At 45.8% G+C, this 17,420-nt stretch overlaps 1 protein-coding gene and 1 long non-coding RNA gene across 2 annotated transcripts in view; one reads left to right on the forward strand and one right to left on the reverse strand.

Annotated features, from left to right (window-relative positions):
* The window catches only part of LOC139248274 (zinc finger protein 664-like), a 127,272-nt gene that overhangs the window by 84,645 nt on the left and 25,207 nt on the right, over positions 1 to 17,420 (reverse strand). The window lies entirely within an intron of this gene.
* On the forward strand, positions 9,042 to 16,943 carry LOC139248285 (uncharacterized). Its single transcript, XR_011591039.1, has 2 exons — positions 9,042 to 9,682; positions 15,245 to 16,943. It is a non-coding gene; the product is annotated as an uncharacterized lncRNA (long non-coding RNA).

A 17,420-nucleotide genomic window follows, 5' to 3' on the forward strand; every position in this document is an offset into this window, starting at 1 on the left:
GAAGACACAACCGAAGTATATATGTAATTGTTTTGCCATTTCCTTGTTCCCCATTACAAATTCTCCCGTTTCTGTCTGTAAAAGACCTACATTTATCTTCACTAATCTTTTTCTTTTTACGTACTTGAAACTTTTGCAGTCGTTTTTTATGTTCCTTGCAAGTTTACTCTCATACTCTATTTTTCCCTTCTTAATCAATCTCTTGGTCCTTTTTTGATGAACTTTAAACTGCTCCCAATCCTCAGGCTTGCTACTTTTTCTGGCAACTTTGTATAACTCCTCTTTAGATCTGATACTATCCTTAATTCCTTTTGTTAGCCATGGTTGGTCCACTTTTCCTTTTGTGTTTTTACGCCAGAAAGGAATGTATAACTTTTGCAATTCATACATTTTTCGTTTCTTAAATATTAGCCATTGCCTATCCACCGTCATGCCTTTTAATGAATCTTCCCAATCTATCGCAGCCAATTCATTCCTCATACCTTCGTAGTTTGCTTTGCTTAGATTTAGGACCCTAGTTTCGGATTGGACTATTTCACTTTCCATCATAATAAAGAATTCAATCATGTTATGGTCACTTTTCCCTAAAAGACCCCGCACAACAAGACTGTTAATTAACCCCTTCTCATTACACAACACCCAATCTAGGATAGCCTGTTTCCTAGTAGGCTCCTCAACATACTAAAGAAAAACATCTCATACACACTCCAGGAATTCATCTTCCACAGTATTATTACTAATTTGGTTTGGCCAGTCTATATGTAGGTTAAAATCACCTACAATTACTACAGTACCCTTGCTACATGCAGCTCTAATTTCCTGTTTGATGCCGTCCCCTACACTATCACTACTGTTTGGAAGCCTATAGATAACTCCCACCAATGTTTTCTGCCCCTTGGTGCTCCTTAGCTCCAACCAGACTGATTCTACATCTTGATTTTCTGAGCCAATCTCCTTTCTCACTTTTGCTCTGATTTCATCCTTTACTAACAACACCACACCACCCCCTCTTCCTTTTTGCCTGTCCTTCCTAAATATCGAATAACCTTGGATATTCTGTTACCAACCCTGGTCACCCTGCAACCATGTCTCCATAATTACAACTATATCGTATCCGTTTACATCTATTTGTGCTGTTAATTCATCTACCTTATTACAGATGCTTCGTGCATTCAGATTCAATGCTTTTAAATTTGTCTTTTTAATATTATTCGACATCTTAACATTATTTTGTACTATAGCCCTATTGTATTATCACTATTTTTCCTTATCTGGACCCAATTTGTTAGTGCACTTTTTTGTTTGTATGCTCTGTCCCTTCCTGACATAATCTGGTTATCCTTACCACAATCACTTTCCTGCATTGCTTCCTTTTCTTTTCTCTTTCGCATTCTAGATTGCTCTCCCCTGCGACCGTCCTCTCCCCCCACCCCCGTTATTTAGTGTAAAGCCCTGTTTACCTCCCTCGGCATGGGAACATAGAGACAAGTTCAGTCCAAGTCATGGGCTGAGTTTAATCATTCTGGGCCTGAGGGATTGGTTTATATCAGACAGGAGGAGATTGGTGTCAGTGACTGTGGGGTGGGTTTATATTGGATTCAAGATGTCTCCTGGGCTGACTGCTGCTTACTGAGGTGCTCTTCTCAACAACTGTACCCTTGGTCATCCTTTGCCCTTTCTTCCCCCAATCTCCTTCCTCCCATTGCTTGATACCCTGCTCTGATGGTATTTCAGCCCAAACTACAGGTTTAAAGCTGCCCGTGCTGAGTCAGCTACCCACCCCCCGACCCAGCGTGTCTTTATTCTCACTGAGCTCATTCACCTGCCGGAACTCTGCTGAAACTTGATTCCATCACCTGGATTCCTCGCCAACAGGACTCCGCTGCTCTACTGACCACACTCTGACTCAGCGGCTGTGTCTCTGCTCTGTTATTCAGTCACTTCAGTATCTTCAGCTGCCGAATTCATTTCTCAGATCGGTTTCTGATCTCCTGGCCATCTCTGAACGTCTAGACTATGTTTGTGTTTTGAACTACACTGGATCACACCACTATGTTTCTGCACTGGACTGCAGTAGATTACAGTGTAAGCTTTACCTGCTGTGACTCTATCTCTGCTGCAAAACAAACATTTGTTTTAATTTAAACTGTGGCCGTGTGTCTGCTGAACTGGTTCTATTGGTTTTTCAGCGATGTTGGCCGATAGCTAACAGCTGCTGCTTCACTTCCTGTCCGATGACTTGTTTTACCGGTTTCCAGCTTTGCTGGTCGCTGGCTTGTAGTTTTACATTTTCTCCGTCGCTTTGATCTACGATGACCTGCAACTTGCGGCTATTTCGCCATCATCTTTCTGCACCGCCACCGACTCTCATTCCTACGGCAACAACCTCCATCCTCGAACTCTCTGCCTTTCACATAGCTTCTGGACTTCACTTGCCTGCTACACCTGTCTCTGAATATGGACAGCGGTCTGTCGATGCTCTGTGCCAGTCCCATCCTGCTTACACCGGCTTTGTCCCTCCATGGGACCTCTGACTCTGACCCTGCTCTCCCTACTATTGTTTCCAACCTATTCCCTGCTACCAGGAAATATGTATCCCATTAATGATTACATTTAACCAGGCCGATGTAACCTGAGCTTTTCCCCGGTCATTCACGTCTGCACTTCTGCTGTCGCTCCCGACCCGAGCCATTCAATACGTTTCCACTTTCTCTCCCCTTTTCCTTTTCTTTCTATCCCTGCCTGACTGCTCTCTCCTGTGGCCATACCTCCTTCCATCTCTCCTCTCTGATACTCTGCCCTCCCAAATCCCTACCCATCCTTCATTACTGTTCGACCTTCCTACTCTCCTGCCGCTGTCCCAGGATTGACTCCCTCTTAGACAAGCCTACAGCATCCCTCTGTGCCTCTCTTGGCATCCTACGGAGGGCCCATCGTGGCACTCGTCGCTGCCTCCTTACGAGCAGCAACCCCGACTGTCCCATCCTACTCTCTCAACGACCTTCCCGCCCAGCAGGCCCACTGAGGGCTAATCTTGCTATCTCCTCCCCGTCCAACTCACCTCTTTCCCTCACCCAGCACTGACCCAGTAGATGCTGGCAGTGGGGCAACCATCACCGACCCTCTCCGCATCTCCCTCCAAGAATGTCTGTTCACGCCATCTCTGACCTCACCGTGGATGATTGCATTGACATCATGGCCCTGACGGAGACTTGGTTGAAAGGTGATGACACCTTAAATGAAGCCTCCACGCCCGGCTATACCTTCCACCACTTGTCCTGCTCAGACCGCTGTGGTGGGGTGTGGCTCCCATCACCAAATCACACCTTGGTCTGTCCCCCTACTTCACCGGCACTTTCTCCTCCTTTGAGCATTTCACCTTATTCCACCCCTCTCAAAACTGTTTTAAAATTCTCGTTCTCTTCGCCCACCCAAGTACCGTTAGAAATTTATTACCGAGATATTGTCACTGCTTTCCTCCCTCAACCTCTGCCCGAATGACTTCTCATCCTCGGTGATTTCAACCTCCATCTCAATTCATCATGCTCTCTCTCCTGACTTCACTAGCCTCCTGTCCTCCCTTAATCTCTCCCTCCATGTAAACTCCCCAACCCATATTCACGGCCACCCCCTTGACCTTGCCATCTCTCGTGGCCTTGCTACTCCCACCGTGTCAGTTGCAGATAAGGCCACCTCTGACCACTTCCTCATTGCTCTCCACCCACATCCCCCTCCCTCCCCCGCAACTCTACTTCCATCTCTGTCCGCCTCTGGAAAAAAACTCTCCCAACTTTCTTACAACTGCACTTATGAAGTCCCAACTGTCCAACCTTTGGCCTTCATTCCCCATGACATTTCTGCAGCCACCGACCTGCTCAACCACACCCTCACCACCACCTTTGATGCCCTAGTCTCTAGTAAAACACTTACTCTCTCTCATATTGACCTTTCCCCTGGTACGGCCCCCATCTTTGCTCCCTCAAGTCCAAGGGACACAGACTTGAACGGATATGGGGCAAATCTGCTTTAGCCATTCACTGCCAGATCTTGCTGGACCACATAAAGCATTATCGGGTCCTGCTCTCCTCTGTCAAAATTGTACACTATACCAGAGTTATTCTGGAATGCAAAGATAAACCCCGACTTCTATTCTCCACTGCTAATAATTTTCTGAAATCCCTCTCCCCTGTCTCCTCCACCCTCGCCTCCGACAACAAATATGAGGAGCTCATGGACTTGTTTGTCTCAAATATTGAGACCATCCATTCAGCCGACTCTGTCTCTTCCCTTCCTTCCCCTAGCCCACTGGGCCAAACTTCCTCTGAGGCTTCCCCCTGCCCTAGCCCTGAACTCGCATCTTTCTCCAGTTTCTCTCCGCTCTCCCCTCATGACCTCTCCGTGCTCACCTTGTCTATGAGACCCACTTCCTGCTCCCTTGGCCCTATTTCCACTAAACTGCTGACCACCCAACTTCCTTTTCTGGCTCCCCTGTTAGCTGACCTCTCCTCAGGTACTGTCCCCTTCTCCCTCAAATCTGCCGTCATCACCCCTATCCTCAAAAATACAACTCGACCCCACTTTGCTTGCAAACTGCCGCCACATCTCCAACCTCCCTTTCCTCTCAAGTCCTTGAACGTATTGTCTCCTCCCAAATCTGTACCCATCTTTCCAGCAACTCCTTGTTTGAATCCCTCCGATCAGGTTTCTGCCCTTGCCATAGTACCGAAACGGTTCTCATCAAAGTCACAAATGACATCCCTTGTGACTGTGACAAAGGCAAACTATTCCTCCTCGTCCTTCTTGACTTGTCTGCAGCCTTTGACACAAATGGCCACTGAATCCTACACCAACGCCTCTCCACCATTGTCCAGCTGTGTGGGACTGTAGTCGCCTGGTTCCATTCTTATCCATCTAATCGTAGCCAGCAAATCTCCTGCAATGGCTTCTCTTCCCACTCCCACATCATTACGTCTGGTGTCCCCCAAGAATCTATCCTTGGCCCCCTCCTATTTCTCATCTACATGTTGCCCCTTGGCGACATCATCCGAAAACACGGAGTCAGTTTCCACATGTTCGCCGCTGACATCCAGCTCTACCTCAGCACCACTTCTCTCGACCCCTCCACGGTCTCTAATTTGTCAGACTGCTTGTCCGACATCCAGTTCTGGATGAGCAGAAAATTTCTCCACTTAACTATTGGGACGACCAAAGCCATTGTTTCCAGTCCCTGCCACAAAGTCCGTTCCGTAGCCACTGACTTCATCTCAATTCATTGGGTGGCCGTGCCTTCTGTTGTCTAGGCCCTATGCTCTGGAATTGCCTCCCTAAACCTCTCTGCCTCGCTACCTCTTTTTCCTCATATAAGACGCTCCTTAAAACCTACCTCTTTGACCAAGTTTTTGGGCACCTGCTCTAATTTCTCCTTATGTGACGGTGTCAATTTTTTTCTCATAACACTCCTGTGAAACGCCTTGGGAACTTTTACCAAGTTAAAGGTGCTATATACGTACAAGTTGTTGTATCTAACCCTGAGCTGTACCTGCCCTGGGAGTGTTTGATGGGACAGTGTAGAGAGAGCTTTACTCTGTATCTAACACATGCTGTACCTGCCCTGGGAGTGTTTGATGGGACAGTGTAAAGAGAGCTTTACTCTGTATCGAACACATGCTGTACCTGCCCTGGGAGTGTTTGATGGGACAGTGTAGAGAGAGCTTTACTCTGTATCTAACACATGCTGTACCTGACTGGAGAGTGCTTCAGTCAGGCACTAGGTGCTCAGAATTACCCATTCCCCTGCACTGACATCCATCACCTTGATGAGAACATTTCACCTCAAGTTACGAGAAATGCATCAGTTCTCCCTGGATACAGATCCAGAAGGACAGTGAGCAACCTGAACATTTTTATAGTGTGCTCCTTATTTCATCCCTTGGTCTGAGTCTTTTGGTGAAGATATGAATGTGATACCTTTCCTTTCCACAGTCCTTGAACGTGTTGTCGCCTCCCAAATCCGTGCTCATGTTTGACTCCCTCTATCAGCTTTCCACCCCTACCACAGGACCGAAACAGACACGGTTGATCAAACCATCTTCCTCCAACACCTCTCCCATGTCGTCCAGCTGGGTGGGACTGCACTCGCCTAGTTCCATTCTTATCTAATTGTTGCCAGAGAATCTCCTGCAATGGCTTCTCTTCCCCCTCCCGCATTGTTAGCTCTGGTGTTCCCCAAGGATCTATCCATTTCTCATCTATATGCTGCCCCTCGGCGATATCTGAAAACACAGCATCAGTTTCCACATGTACGCTCACAACACTCAGCTCTGCCTCACCACCACCTCTCTCCACCCGTCCACAGTCTCTAAATTGTCAGAATCTTTATCTGACTTCCAGTACTGGTTGAGCAGACATTTCCTCCAACTGAATATTGGAAAGACCGAAGCCATTGTCTTTGGTTCCCGCCACAAATTCTGTTCCTGGCCACCAAATCCATCCGTCTCCCTGGAAACTATCTGAGGCTGAACCAGACTGATTGCAACCTAGGCATGATATGTGATTCCACGATGAGCTTCTGACCATATACAAGAATCATCATTAAAACCACCTATTTCCACCTCCGTAACATCGCCCACTCCTCCCCCGCCTCAGCTCATTTGCTGCTGAAGCCCTCATCCATGTCTTTGTTGCTTAGAGACTTGTCTATTCCAATGCATTCCTGGCCAGCCTCCCATCTTCCACTTGCCATAAACTTAAGCTCATCCAAATGGCTGTATCCTAACTCGCACCAAGTCCCACTCACCCATCACCCCTGTGCTCACTGACCTACATTGGCTCCCGGTTAAGCAATGTCTCAATTTTAAAATTCTCATCCTGGTTTTCAAATCCCTCCTTGGCCTCGCCCCTCTCTGGCCTCATAAGTATCACTGATTTTAATCCTTCATTAGCGGCTGTGTCTTCAGCTGCCGAGACTGTAAGCTCTGGAATTCCCTCCCAAAATCGCCCTCCCTCCTTGGTAAACTTTTTGGTCATTGGCCCAAATATCAGATTTTGTGTGATAACGCTCCTGTGATGCGCCTTGGGACATTTTACTATCTTAAAGACACGATATTATTATAAGTTGTTTTGCAATCTAATCTGTGCCCAGATGGCTCTGGAGAGGGAGCATTAACATTTGCTATAAGCTGTGTGGTCATGTGACTACGCAGCGCCCTGCTGGTCATGTGACTGCGCAGCGCCCTGCCGGCCATGTGACTGCACAGCTCTCTGCCGGCCATGTGACTGCACAGCGCTCTGCCGGCCATGTGACTGCGCAGCGCTCTGCCGGCCATGTGACTGCGCAGTGCTCTGCCAGTCATGTGACTACGCAGTGCCCTGCTGGTCATGTGACTGCACAGCTCTCTGCCGGCCATGTGACTGCACAGCTCTCTAGCCAGTCTTGCGAAGATCGGGACCAGCTTCTTTAACGGAAGCTATTGCGCCTGCGCGGAACGGAATGGGCCGCACGGCCTCCGAAAGGTACCTCGCACCAAAAACAAAAGAGGGAAGATTGGAGAGCATATGGTATCCACCGGGACACTAGATACCTTCTGTGATCGTTGGCACCTCAGGCTGCAGAATGGACACTGGGAACAACTTTCTGGTTTAGTTGGGAAGGTTCTCTTTGCATTTGTTGGAAAGTTGTTGCTTATTTTGGCTTCTTTTAGTTTGATTGGACCACATGTTTGGGACAACAAGAGAAGAAAGAATGTTCCATAGAAACTAGAATTGTCTGTTCTCAATTCCTATCCTGTACTTCGTGATAAGTTTTCTAAACTCCTTTTACAGGATATTAGAAGGTGAGGATTTGCAGATGGGAAACTCAAACCAAACATCACGTCAATATCTGACAGAATCACTTGATTCATTAGGACCTAACTATCTTAAGTCTTCCAAAGAAATGTTTGTCTGTTCTGTCTGTGAGAAAAGATTCCAATCATCAGTGTGACTGGAAAAGCACGTGAAAGTGTTCCAGTGCACTGCCTGTGGAAAGCGCTTTAATCAGTTACACAACCTGACACAACATCGCAGCATTCACAGCGGGGAGAAACCGCACACGTGTTCTGTGTGTGGACGAGGCTTCAACTGATCATCCAACCTGGAGAGACACAAGGACACCCACACCATGGAGAAACCGTGGGAATGTGGGGACTGTGGGAAGGGATTCTATTACCCGTCTGAGCTGGAAATTCATCCACACAGTCACACCGAGGAGAGGCCGTTCACCTGTTCCGAGTGCAGTTAGAGAGGGAAATCCAGGTAATACTATTAATCGTCAAATAACTATTTATTTCAAAATAAATGTGATTTGAAATGGAAAGAATTGCGTTTTTTATCGCTGTTTCTGTGGCTTAAGGAAATCCCAAAACGTTTTACAGCCACTGAATACTTGTGTTGTGTTACAGGGGGTCCGGGGAATTTTATAACCTGGGAGGGGGGCGATAGTGGAGGGAGTGGATGTTTAAGGTGGTGGATGGGGGGCCAATCAAGCGAGCTGCTTTGCCCTGGATGGTGTTGAGTTTCTTGAGTGTTAGAGCGGCACTCATCCAGGCAAGTGGAGAGTATTCCATCACACTCCTGACTTGTGCCTTGTAGATCATGGAATGGCTTTGGGAAGTCAGGAGGTGAGACACTCGCCGCAGAATACCCAGCCTCTGACCTGCTCTTGTTGCCACAGTATTTATGTGGCTGGTCCAGTTAAGTTTCTAGTCAATGGTGACGCCCAGGATGTTTACGGTGGGGGATTTGGTGATGGTCATGCCATTGAATGTTAAGGGGTGGTGGGTAGACTCTCGCTTGTTGGAGATTGTCATTGTCTGGCACTTGTGTGGCGCGAATGTTACTTGCTACTTATCAGTCCAAGCCTGAATGTTGTCCAGGCCTTGCTGTATGTGGGCATGGACTGCTCCATTATCTGAGGAGTTACAAATGGAACTGAACACTGTGCAGTCATCAGCGAACATCCCCACTTATGATGGAAGGAAGGTCATTGATGAAGCTGTGGATATCTGAACGGAATATATGGAATTAAGGACAGTAAAGTAAACGGGATATATGAAAATGTATAAGCCATGGAAGAATAGCTGGGAGAATGTCAGATTGCAAATAGTGCAACATCAGCATAGCTAACAGTCTGTCTCAAGGTTTCAAGTCACTAATCCTGCCAATAATATATAATTGTAACATGAAATACATCTGCAGAATTGCAAGGTCTCAGTAAATAGTCACACCATTAGATTGAAACATTTGGAGGCAATACTTGAGCTTTCAAGAAGAACATCTCATATAGATTGACTAATGAGTGGCTGAGTTAGACTGTCAATCCATTTGTATTTTGTTATCTGATTTCAAAACTGTATAACTGTTAACGCTTTACGATGTAACTTCACCTATCCGTAGGGAGTGTGTACGCTCTATCCAGAGAGTATATCTTCTGTCTGATAGGTCTTACTGGCCGGTAATAAAGACTGCTTTGTTCAAAGCACAAGAGGTATTCGACTCAGTAATTTTACTGAACCAGATTGAAGTAAAAGAATCCAGGAATTAACATTTGGTGTCAGAAGTGGGATCTCAACGGACGACTGCCGAAAACTTGCGAATTAAGAGCCAGACTAGCCTTGGACGAGACGAGGGGAAAATGGCCACTGGAGTGAGTATGATTTCAATACTGCTCCAGTTTCCCCCGGTTTCAAAAGTCTGAGGAAAGTTTAGCCACTCGCTGGTTCTCAGGTAGTGTCTGAACGAGATCCAGGACAATCTGGTGAATACCTTTCAAACTTAGAATAGGGATAGAGATAGGGAAATTGCGCGATGACGCAAACCAAGCGGCGACTTGGAAAGATAGTTAGAGCTAGATAGGGATAGATGATCAATCATGGATCCAAAAAAAATTAATAGGAAAGAAAAGAGACTCTTGTGAATGTCTGTTTAAATGAGAAATGCTTCTGTGACTTTTACTGTAAAAAAAAAAGCCGGGGAGTTGTGGTTTGTTTTATCTCAAACAGAATGAAAGTTTGTTTTAACCCTTCGTAGTGTTGTCCTGTATGTGGGAAGTTTAAGAGTGTGAACCTTATTGAATTACGTATATTCGGATGATAAGTTGCGGAGCCAGGAAATGCCCAAAGGATAAATTTGTTAAAAAAGAAAAAATTACATGGTCCCGGTGGTTAAAAAAAAAGAAAAACTTGTTGAAAGCAAACATTCAGAGAAGGCACAGCAAAACAACTGAGATGGATTCAAAAGGATTTAAAAAAAAATTATATTAAATAACACGACCTTGAGGCTGGAACAATTGAGATAACGAAAAGCAGTCCACAGCCTACGTGCCAGACTTCTCTCTAGTTATAAAAAAAAGTAACGTACTAAATAGGTGCTGAAAGAAAAAAAATGTTCTGAGATTTTAAATTATGAAAAATATAAAATCACTCCTGTCCAATTGGCAGAAAAACTCCATTAAATTAGGGCTTTCATTGACTGATTGAATTTAAACTACGCAGTAACGCGAAAGGATAGGGAAATTTGGAGACTGAAAGAAATTAATTGAGGCTCATAAGAAATCAAAATTAGAAAATTAGGCTCACAGGAAATAAAATGGGGATTTAAATAGAGGATAGGTGTTCAACTCAGGTACGACGTCGACCTTGTATATCACTTGGCCCGTCTAGGCTCTGATTGAATTAAAAAAAAAAACCCCGCAGCAACTCGGAAGGTAGGGCCGACGCGAACGCGCGGCCGAGAGAAGGGCCGAAGCGAACGCGCAGTGACGTAAACGCGCAGTGAAGCGAACGCGCAGTGACGTAGACGCGCGGTGACGTAAACGCGCAGTGACGCCGACGCGTGGTGACGCAGAGGCGCAGCAACGCGAATCGCGAAAGTCAGTGCTAATGGCAGTAAGTCTGTAAGTCTTAAAGTGTTTAGAGTTTTAAGTAAAGTTTTAAGTATTGAAATCGCGTGGCGACGCGGGTAAGTGTTAGAAGTCTTTGTCTATTTTGTAAATCGCGCGGCGACGCGGGCGACGCGGGTAAGTGTTAGAAGTCCTTGTTTATCTTTTAAAGTTTAAAGTATCTTAACTCGCGCGGCGACGCGAGCCACGGGTCGACGCGGATTGCGCGGCGACGTGAACTGCGAGGCAACGCGGATTGCGCGGCGACGTGAACTGCGAGGCGACGTGGTAGTTTAGTATTGAAATCGTGCGGCGACGCGAACCGTGCGGCGACGCGGGTAAGTGTTAGCATTAGTAAAGTTTGGTTATTTGGAGTTAGTTAAAGTCCGTGTTAGTTCTGTAAAGTCTGTGTCTATTTTTAAGTTTGTTTAAATTGCATGACGACACGAACGCGTAGCGACACAGTAATACGAGGGGCAGTGTGAAAATGGGTAATCAGTTAGATAAAACCACGGATGCGGATAATCCGCTACAAAAGCTATGTGAGGAATTCCCTGAAAGAGCTGAAGACTTTAGAAAATTATCAGGAGCCCTGAACAAATTATTAGGGGATGAGCAGTGGCCTCTAAGTGACACTAGAAGCGTAGAGGTAAAAAAAAAAAGCACAGGGATTAATTTGGAGAAGGGGACGAGGAAAAGGGGATAAAAAAATTTAATTGCAACCTGGCGACATTATTGTCAGAAATTAAAAGATGCATCACTTCTATCGAGTTGGCAAACAAATGCTATTAAATTAGGACTTGCATTGACAGAGGGAACACATGTTAAAACTGTAGACGTCTTTAAAAAAAAAGAATGAATGTGCGCACGAGAAACTTGCTAAGAGATCCTCTGGGACCTCTGAGAAAGGTATTGATCAACTACAAGTTAAAATGGCTGGCTTTGTGTTAACCGAGGCTGATGATGAAATTGATGAGTGGCCACTGACTCAGCGCCCAACGGCGCCTCCCGCACCCCCTGGCCTCTTGCTCCAGTCCTCTTCCCAACACCCTCCACCTAACACTCCGGTAAAAAGAGTTAGGAACAACCACATATCACCAAAGCAACAAACCCAAACTGACTCCTCATCCTCTGATAGCGATTCGGATCCCCAGTTCACAGGCAATATAGCCGAAAGGACCAGATCTCACACTCGAAAGGGCAGAACTATATCTCAACATCACAAACAGTCCCGTAAATCTTCTAGTCAACCTACCAGTCCAAGTTGTGAAAGACATAGCAAACACCCCCGCCGATCGAGACGCAGAACTGTCAAGCAGTCAGACAGCTCTGAAACATCCTCCGGCCTAGAAATGATTTCCAAGATCCCAAAGTCCCGACACCAATTCCCTGTCAGACCAATGCCAAACCCTGATGCACAACAAGCTGCAGACCACCTCTCTATAGATGTCTGTGATCTTCAAACAACTATTTGATTGCTCACGCTATCCGGACAGATGGAAAGGGCAGTTAGATATTATTGGCAGAAAAAGAAAGGGGAGGGGGGAGGTGCGCCCCCAACCTGGGTCAAGACTAAATACGTGACTAGAAAGGAAGAGCCATCTCGGGAGGAAGGATCAATAGAACCGTAGTGTGGCATACAGGATTGGATGGATAAGCAAGGATACGGTTATACTAAACAACCAAACGGCCCGAGCCCTGCTAATAAACCTCCCTATTGTCCCCGGCATGGTATGGGAAGAGGCCGGGACTGGGTAAGAGGAATTGACTGTTTTAATTGTGGGCAGGAAGGACATTGGAATAAAAATTGCCCCTACCGTCAGCATGGAAAAGGAAGAGGAGGAAGAGGAGGGGGGCAAGGGGGGAGAGGAGGATCTTACACTAACTTCTCCCAGAACAACCCCTTTGGTCAATTGTCCCCCGATTGACTACGCAGCTTGATTGTGCAGGGATCCTCCCCGGACGACGAACCCATTCTGAATGAGTGGCAACCCTTTTTGATAGATACGGGAGCCTTCATGTCTTCTGTACAATCAAAGCTTAAACTCACTGCTTCTACTGAAACACAGGAACTTTCAGGATTCCTGGGACAAATCTCGACATTCCCAGTGTCAGAACCGGTTAAAATGGGTTACCAGGAAGAATCGGTGGAACATCGAGTTGTTATCACAACCAATCTGGACTGTAACTTGATGGCTAGAGACCTCCTTTGCAAATTCCAGTTGCATTTGGAGTGTGGAGATAATGGGATTATTGTAAAACAGGAAACCCTTAAGCGGCAGTATTATACCACTAGAACCCCTCAGTGGTGGTCTCTGGACCTGCCGCAGGCACCCTATCACGTGACCCTAGCATACGATCCCAGTGGAAAGAATCAGGATCTGCAGAACTTTTATAAGGATCACGAAGGGGAAGTGAAGGGAATTCTATTAAGGGCTAGAGTGACTAGACTGGAAAGAGAGGCAGATTTTGTGGAAGTGGATAAGAATCTGTGGAAACAGCCCCTAACAATGGCACCGCATATTGCTCGTGAAGTATTAGCCCCTCACCATGCTAAAGATTTGGGAGTTATGGTACGCAAGGCCATAGATGAGGCTGACCCTACCAGCCGGGATGTGCAAATCGTAAAACATGGCCGAACAGTCCAATTTAATGGGGACCCCGAGAAAGTATTAACAACTCTACGGCATCATACTGGCTCGGACATACCTGATTATGTGGATCATCATGTGTGGGCAGAGGACCCCTTCCAAGTGGGTTATACTCCCATTAATTGAGATCCCAGTGCAGGGCAATGTGGACTGGCCCTCTATCCGACAGAACCCACTGAAATCACAGGCAATCCTAAACTGACTTTTCGGCACTGTACTGCAATTAATCCGGCCTGTTTTCTTACTGAGCCACCCCAAGATGAGGAAGAACCCAGTCATGATTGCTTATCTTTAATTTAAGAGGCCACATCAGTCAGGGAAGATTTAGTTGATGGAAGATCCAGACTGTATTCTTACTGAGCCACCCCAAGATGAGGAAGAACCCAGTCATGATTGTTTATGTATGTTGACGGAAGTACTTCTATTAATCCAGAAGATAGTAAACCAGGAGAATCAGGTCTTGGAATTCTGCTCAACAATTCGCCCTCACCCAAGCCTGTATCTTGGCCAAAGATCTCAAAGTCAATATCTATACCGACTCTAGGTATGCCTTTGGGGTGGCGCATGATTTCGGACAATTATGGAAAAATAGGGGATTCCTAACCTCACAGGGGAATGAGATATCTCAAACAGCTAGTATCTGATTTGTTGCAAGCCCTCATGTTCCCCAAACGCATTGCCATTGTCAAATGTACCGCCCAACCTACCGGAAATTCTCTGGTTGATATAGGGAATCGTTGTCCTGACCAAGAGGCCAAACAGGCCTCTCGTGACCAACAGATGGTAGTGCCCAAAATTATGAGTCAGACTAAAAATCCTGCGAAGGATAAGTTAGCCTCGGAAAAACCAATGCCAACCATCCAAGATGTTATAAAAGCACAGGGGGACGCTCCTGAAAAAGATAAACTGTTGTGGAAATATTATGCATGTACTTATGACAATGTTTCTAAACTCTGGACCACTCCCGCGGAACAGACTTGCATGTCTGACGAGTTGGCCTCATGGGTTATAGAATGTCTGCATTTTGCTACTCATTGTGGAGCAAGGACCACGAGTGACACACTTTTGGCTACTTGGTGGCACCCTAAACTCCAGGCGCTCACCCAGAACATCAGTAGTCGTTGCCTGGTTGGCCAGCAACATAATCCAGGGAAGGGAGTCCCCTGTGATTGGGGTAAAACGCCCCTACCCGAAGGTCCCTTTGAGACATTTCAGTTGGACTACATTGAGTTGCAAAAAGTTCAGTGTTACAGATATGTGTTAGTAATAGTAGATGTGTTTAGCAGATGGATTGAAGCCTACCCTAACCTGGACAATAAGACTCAGACTGTTGTTAAGGTGTTAATGAGGGAAATTGTTCCTAGATATGAGATCTCAGCTAGACTGATGACCACCTATGTTCTTTCTCTGACTCAGGCTCTGCGACTAGTTCACAACCAGGTTCAAGATGCTCACCTCGACCTCCCAGTTTTACCCGAATTGTCCCTCGTGGCACCAGGGAAGTATGGATTCGGAAGGGATTAGAGCCACAATAGGAGGGGTCTTTTTAGGTGTCACTCACTACCCCCACTGCAGCCAAGGTTGAGGGGAAAAGTGCCTGGGTTCACCTGCACCACTGCAAGCTCATCACCATTTAAACAAATTTTGCTGGTTAGTCTAATTCCTGTTTCTGTTCCAGATCTCCTCCTCCCTATAGCTGAACAAGGCAGTTGAAGGAGGATCAGTTTGAACCCTTACCTGTCAGACAGCCAAATACACTGACGGAGACCTGAAGGGAAACGTGAAAACAGAACTCTTTTTATCAGCTAAATAATTGGACTATTTATAAGATGAGACTGTGTCTGTATGCTACTGTCTGCATAATAGTGTTGATATATGACAGTTTTGGTGCACGGGAAGGAAGACAAAGGCGAGAGCTCCATGTAAACACCTTTTTGTATATGTCTTACGTTTATGCGGAAAAAGGGCACTTCACTAGATGCTGGGTGTGTTCACATATCCCTATACATTACAAAGGGGGAATTCCTTTGCGCACCGTTCCCCTGACCCTAACTGAGACTGTTAGGTGGATTCAAAGAAACGATATTGGAACAGGTAGCTAACCGCACTGCTGAGGCTCTGGAGGGCATCACAGCTGAAATGGTAGCGATAAGGACCGTAGCATTACAAAACCGAATGGCCCTCGATTACCTGTTAGCTGAGAAAGGGGGAACGTGTGCCCTGATAGGATCTGAATGTTGCACTTACATTCCTGATAGTTCAGAAAACATAACCCACCTTGCCAATCACATAAGGAGGGAGGTGAAAAAGTTATCCACACCAGCAAAAGAACTTAGCAGGTTTGATTGGTTTCTGGGTGGATCTTGGAGATCCTATCTAATACATGGGGCAATTGTTCTCATCATAATAATTACCTGCTGTTTGATTGTTGGTTGCCTTAACCTCTGCTGTAAAGCAATGACAAGGTTAGCAGACCCTCTTGTGGTCAAGGGTTCCCGGGTTATAGAAACATAGAAACATAGAAAATAGGTGCAGGAGCAGGCCATTCAGCCCTTCTAGCCTGCACCGCCATTCAATGAGTTCATGGCTGAACATGAAACTTCAGTACCCACTTCCTGCTTTCATGCCATACCCCTTGATCCCCCGAGTAGTAAGGACTTCATCTAACTCCCTTTTGAATATATTTAGTGAATTGGCCTCAACTACTTCCTGTGGTAGAGAATTCCACAGGTTCACCACTCTCTGGGTGAAGAAGTTTCTCCTTATCTCGGTCCTAAATGGCTTACCTCTTATCCTCAGACTGTTGATCCAACAAACTAGAGAACTACTCAACAATGCAATACTCATAGAATGATCCTAAATGTTATCATAGAATGATAAAAGGGGGGATGTGGATATCTGAACGGAATATATGGAATTAAGGACAGTAAAGTAAACGGGATATATGAAAATGTATAAGCCATGGAAGAATAGCTGGGAGAATGTCAGATTGCAAATAGTGCAACATCAGCATAGCTAACAGTCTGTCTCAAGGTTTCAAGTCACTAATCCTGCCAATAATATATAATTGTAACATGAAATACATCTGCAGAATTGCAAGGTCTCAGTAAATAGTCACACCATTAGATTGAAACATTTGGAGGCAATACTTGAGCTTTCAAGAAGAACATCTCATATAGATTGACTAATGAGTGGCTGAGTTAGACTGTCAATCCATTTGTATTTTGTTATCTGATTTCAAAACTGTATAACTGTTAACGCTTTACGATGTAACTTCACCTATCCGTAGGGAGTGTGTACGCTCTATCCAGAGAGTATATCTTCTGTCTGATAGGTCTTACTGGCCGGTAATAAAGACTGCTTTGTTCAAAGCACAAGAGGTATTCGACTCAGTAATTTTACTGAACCAGATTGAAGTAAAAGAATCCAAGAATTAACAAAGCAACTGAACATGGTTGGGCCTAGGACACTGCTCTGACGAAGTCTTGCAGCGATGTCCTGGGGCTGTGATGATTGACCTCCAACCATCACAACCATCTTCCTTTGTGCTAGGTATGACTCCAGCCAGTGGAGAGTTTTCCCCCTGATTCCCATTGGCTTCAGTTTTACTAGGGCTCCTTCATGCCACACTTAGTCAAACGCTGCCTTGATTTTGAGGGCAGTCACTCTCACCGCAGCATTGTCTATAGCATGCTGTTTCCGCTGTTTAGCATGCATGTAGTCCTGTGTTGCAGCTTCCCCAGGTTGGCACCTCATTTTCAGGTATGCCTGGTGCTGCTCCTGACTTGATCTTCTACGTTCTTCATTGAACCAGGGTTGGTTCCCAGGCTTGGTAGTAATGGTAGAGTGAGGGA

This window comes from Pristiophorus japonicus, unplaced genomic scaffold (assembly GCF_044704955.1).
Source record: "Pristiophorus japonicus isolate sPriJap1 unplaced genomic scaffold, sPriJap1.hap1 HAP1_SCAFFOLD_29, whole genome shotgun sequence".
NCBI classification, from domain to species: Eukaryota; Metazoa; Chordata; class Chondrichthyes; family Pristiophoridae; genus Pristiophorus; species Pristiophorus japonicus.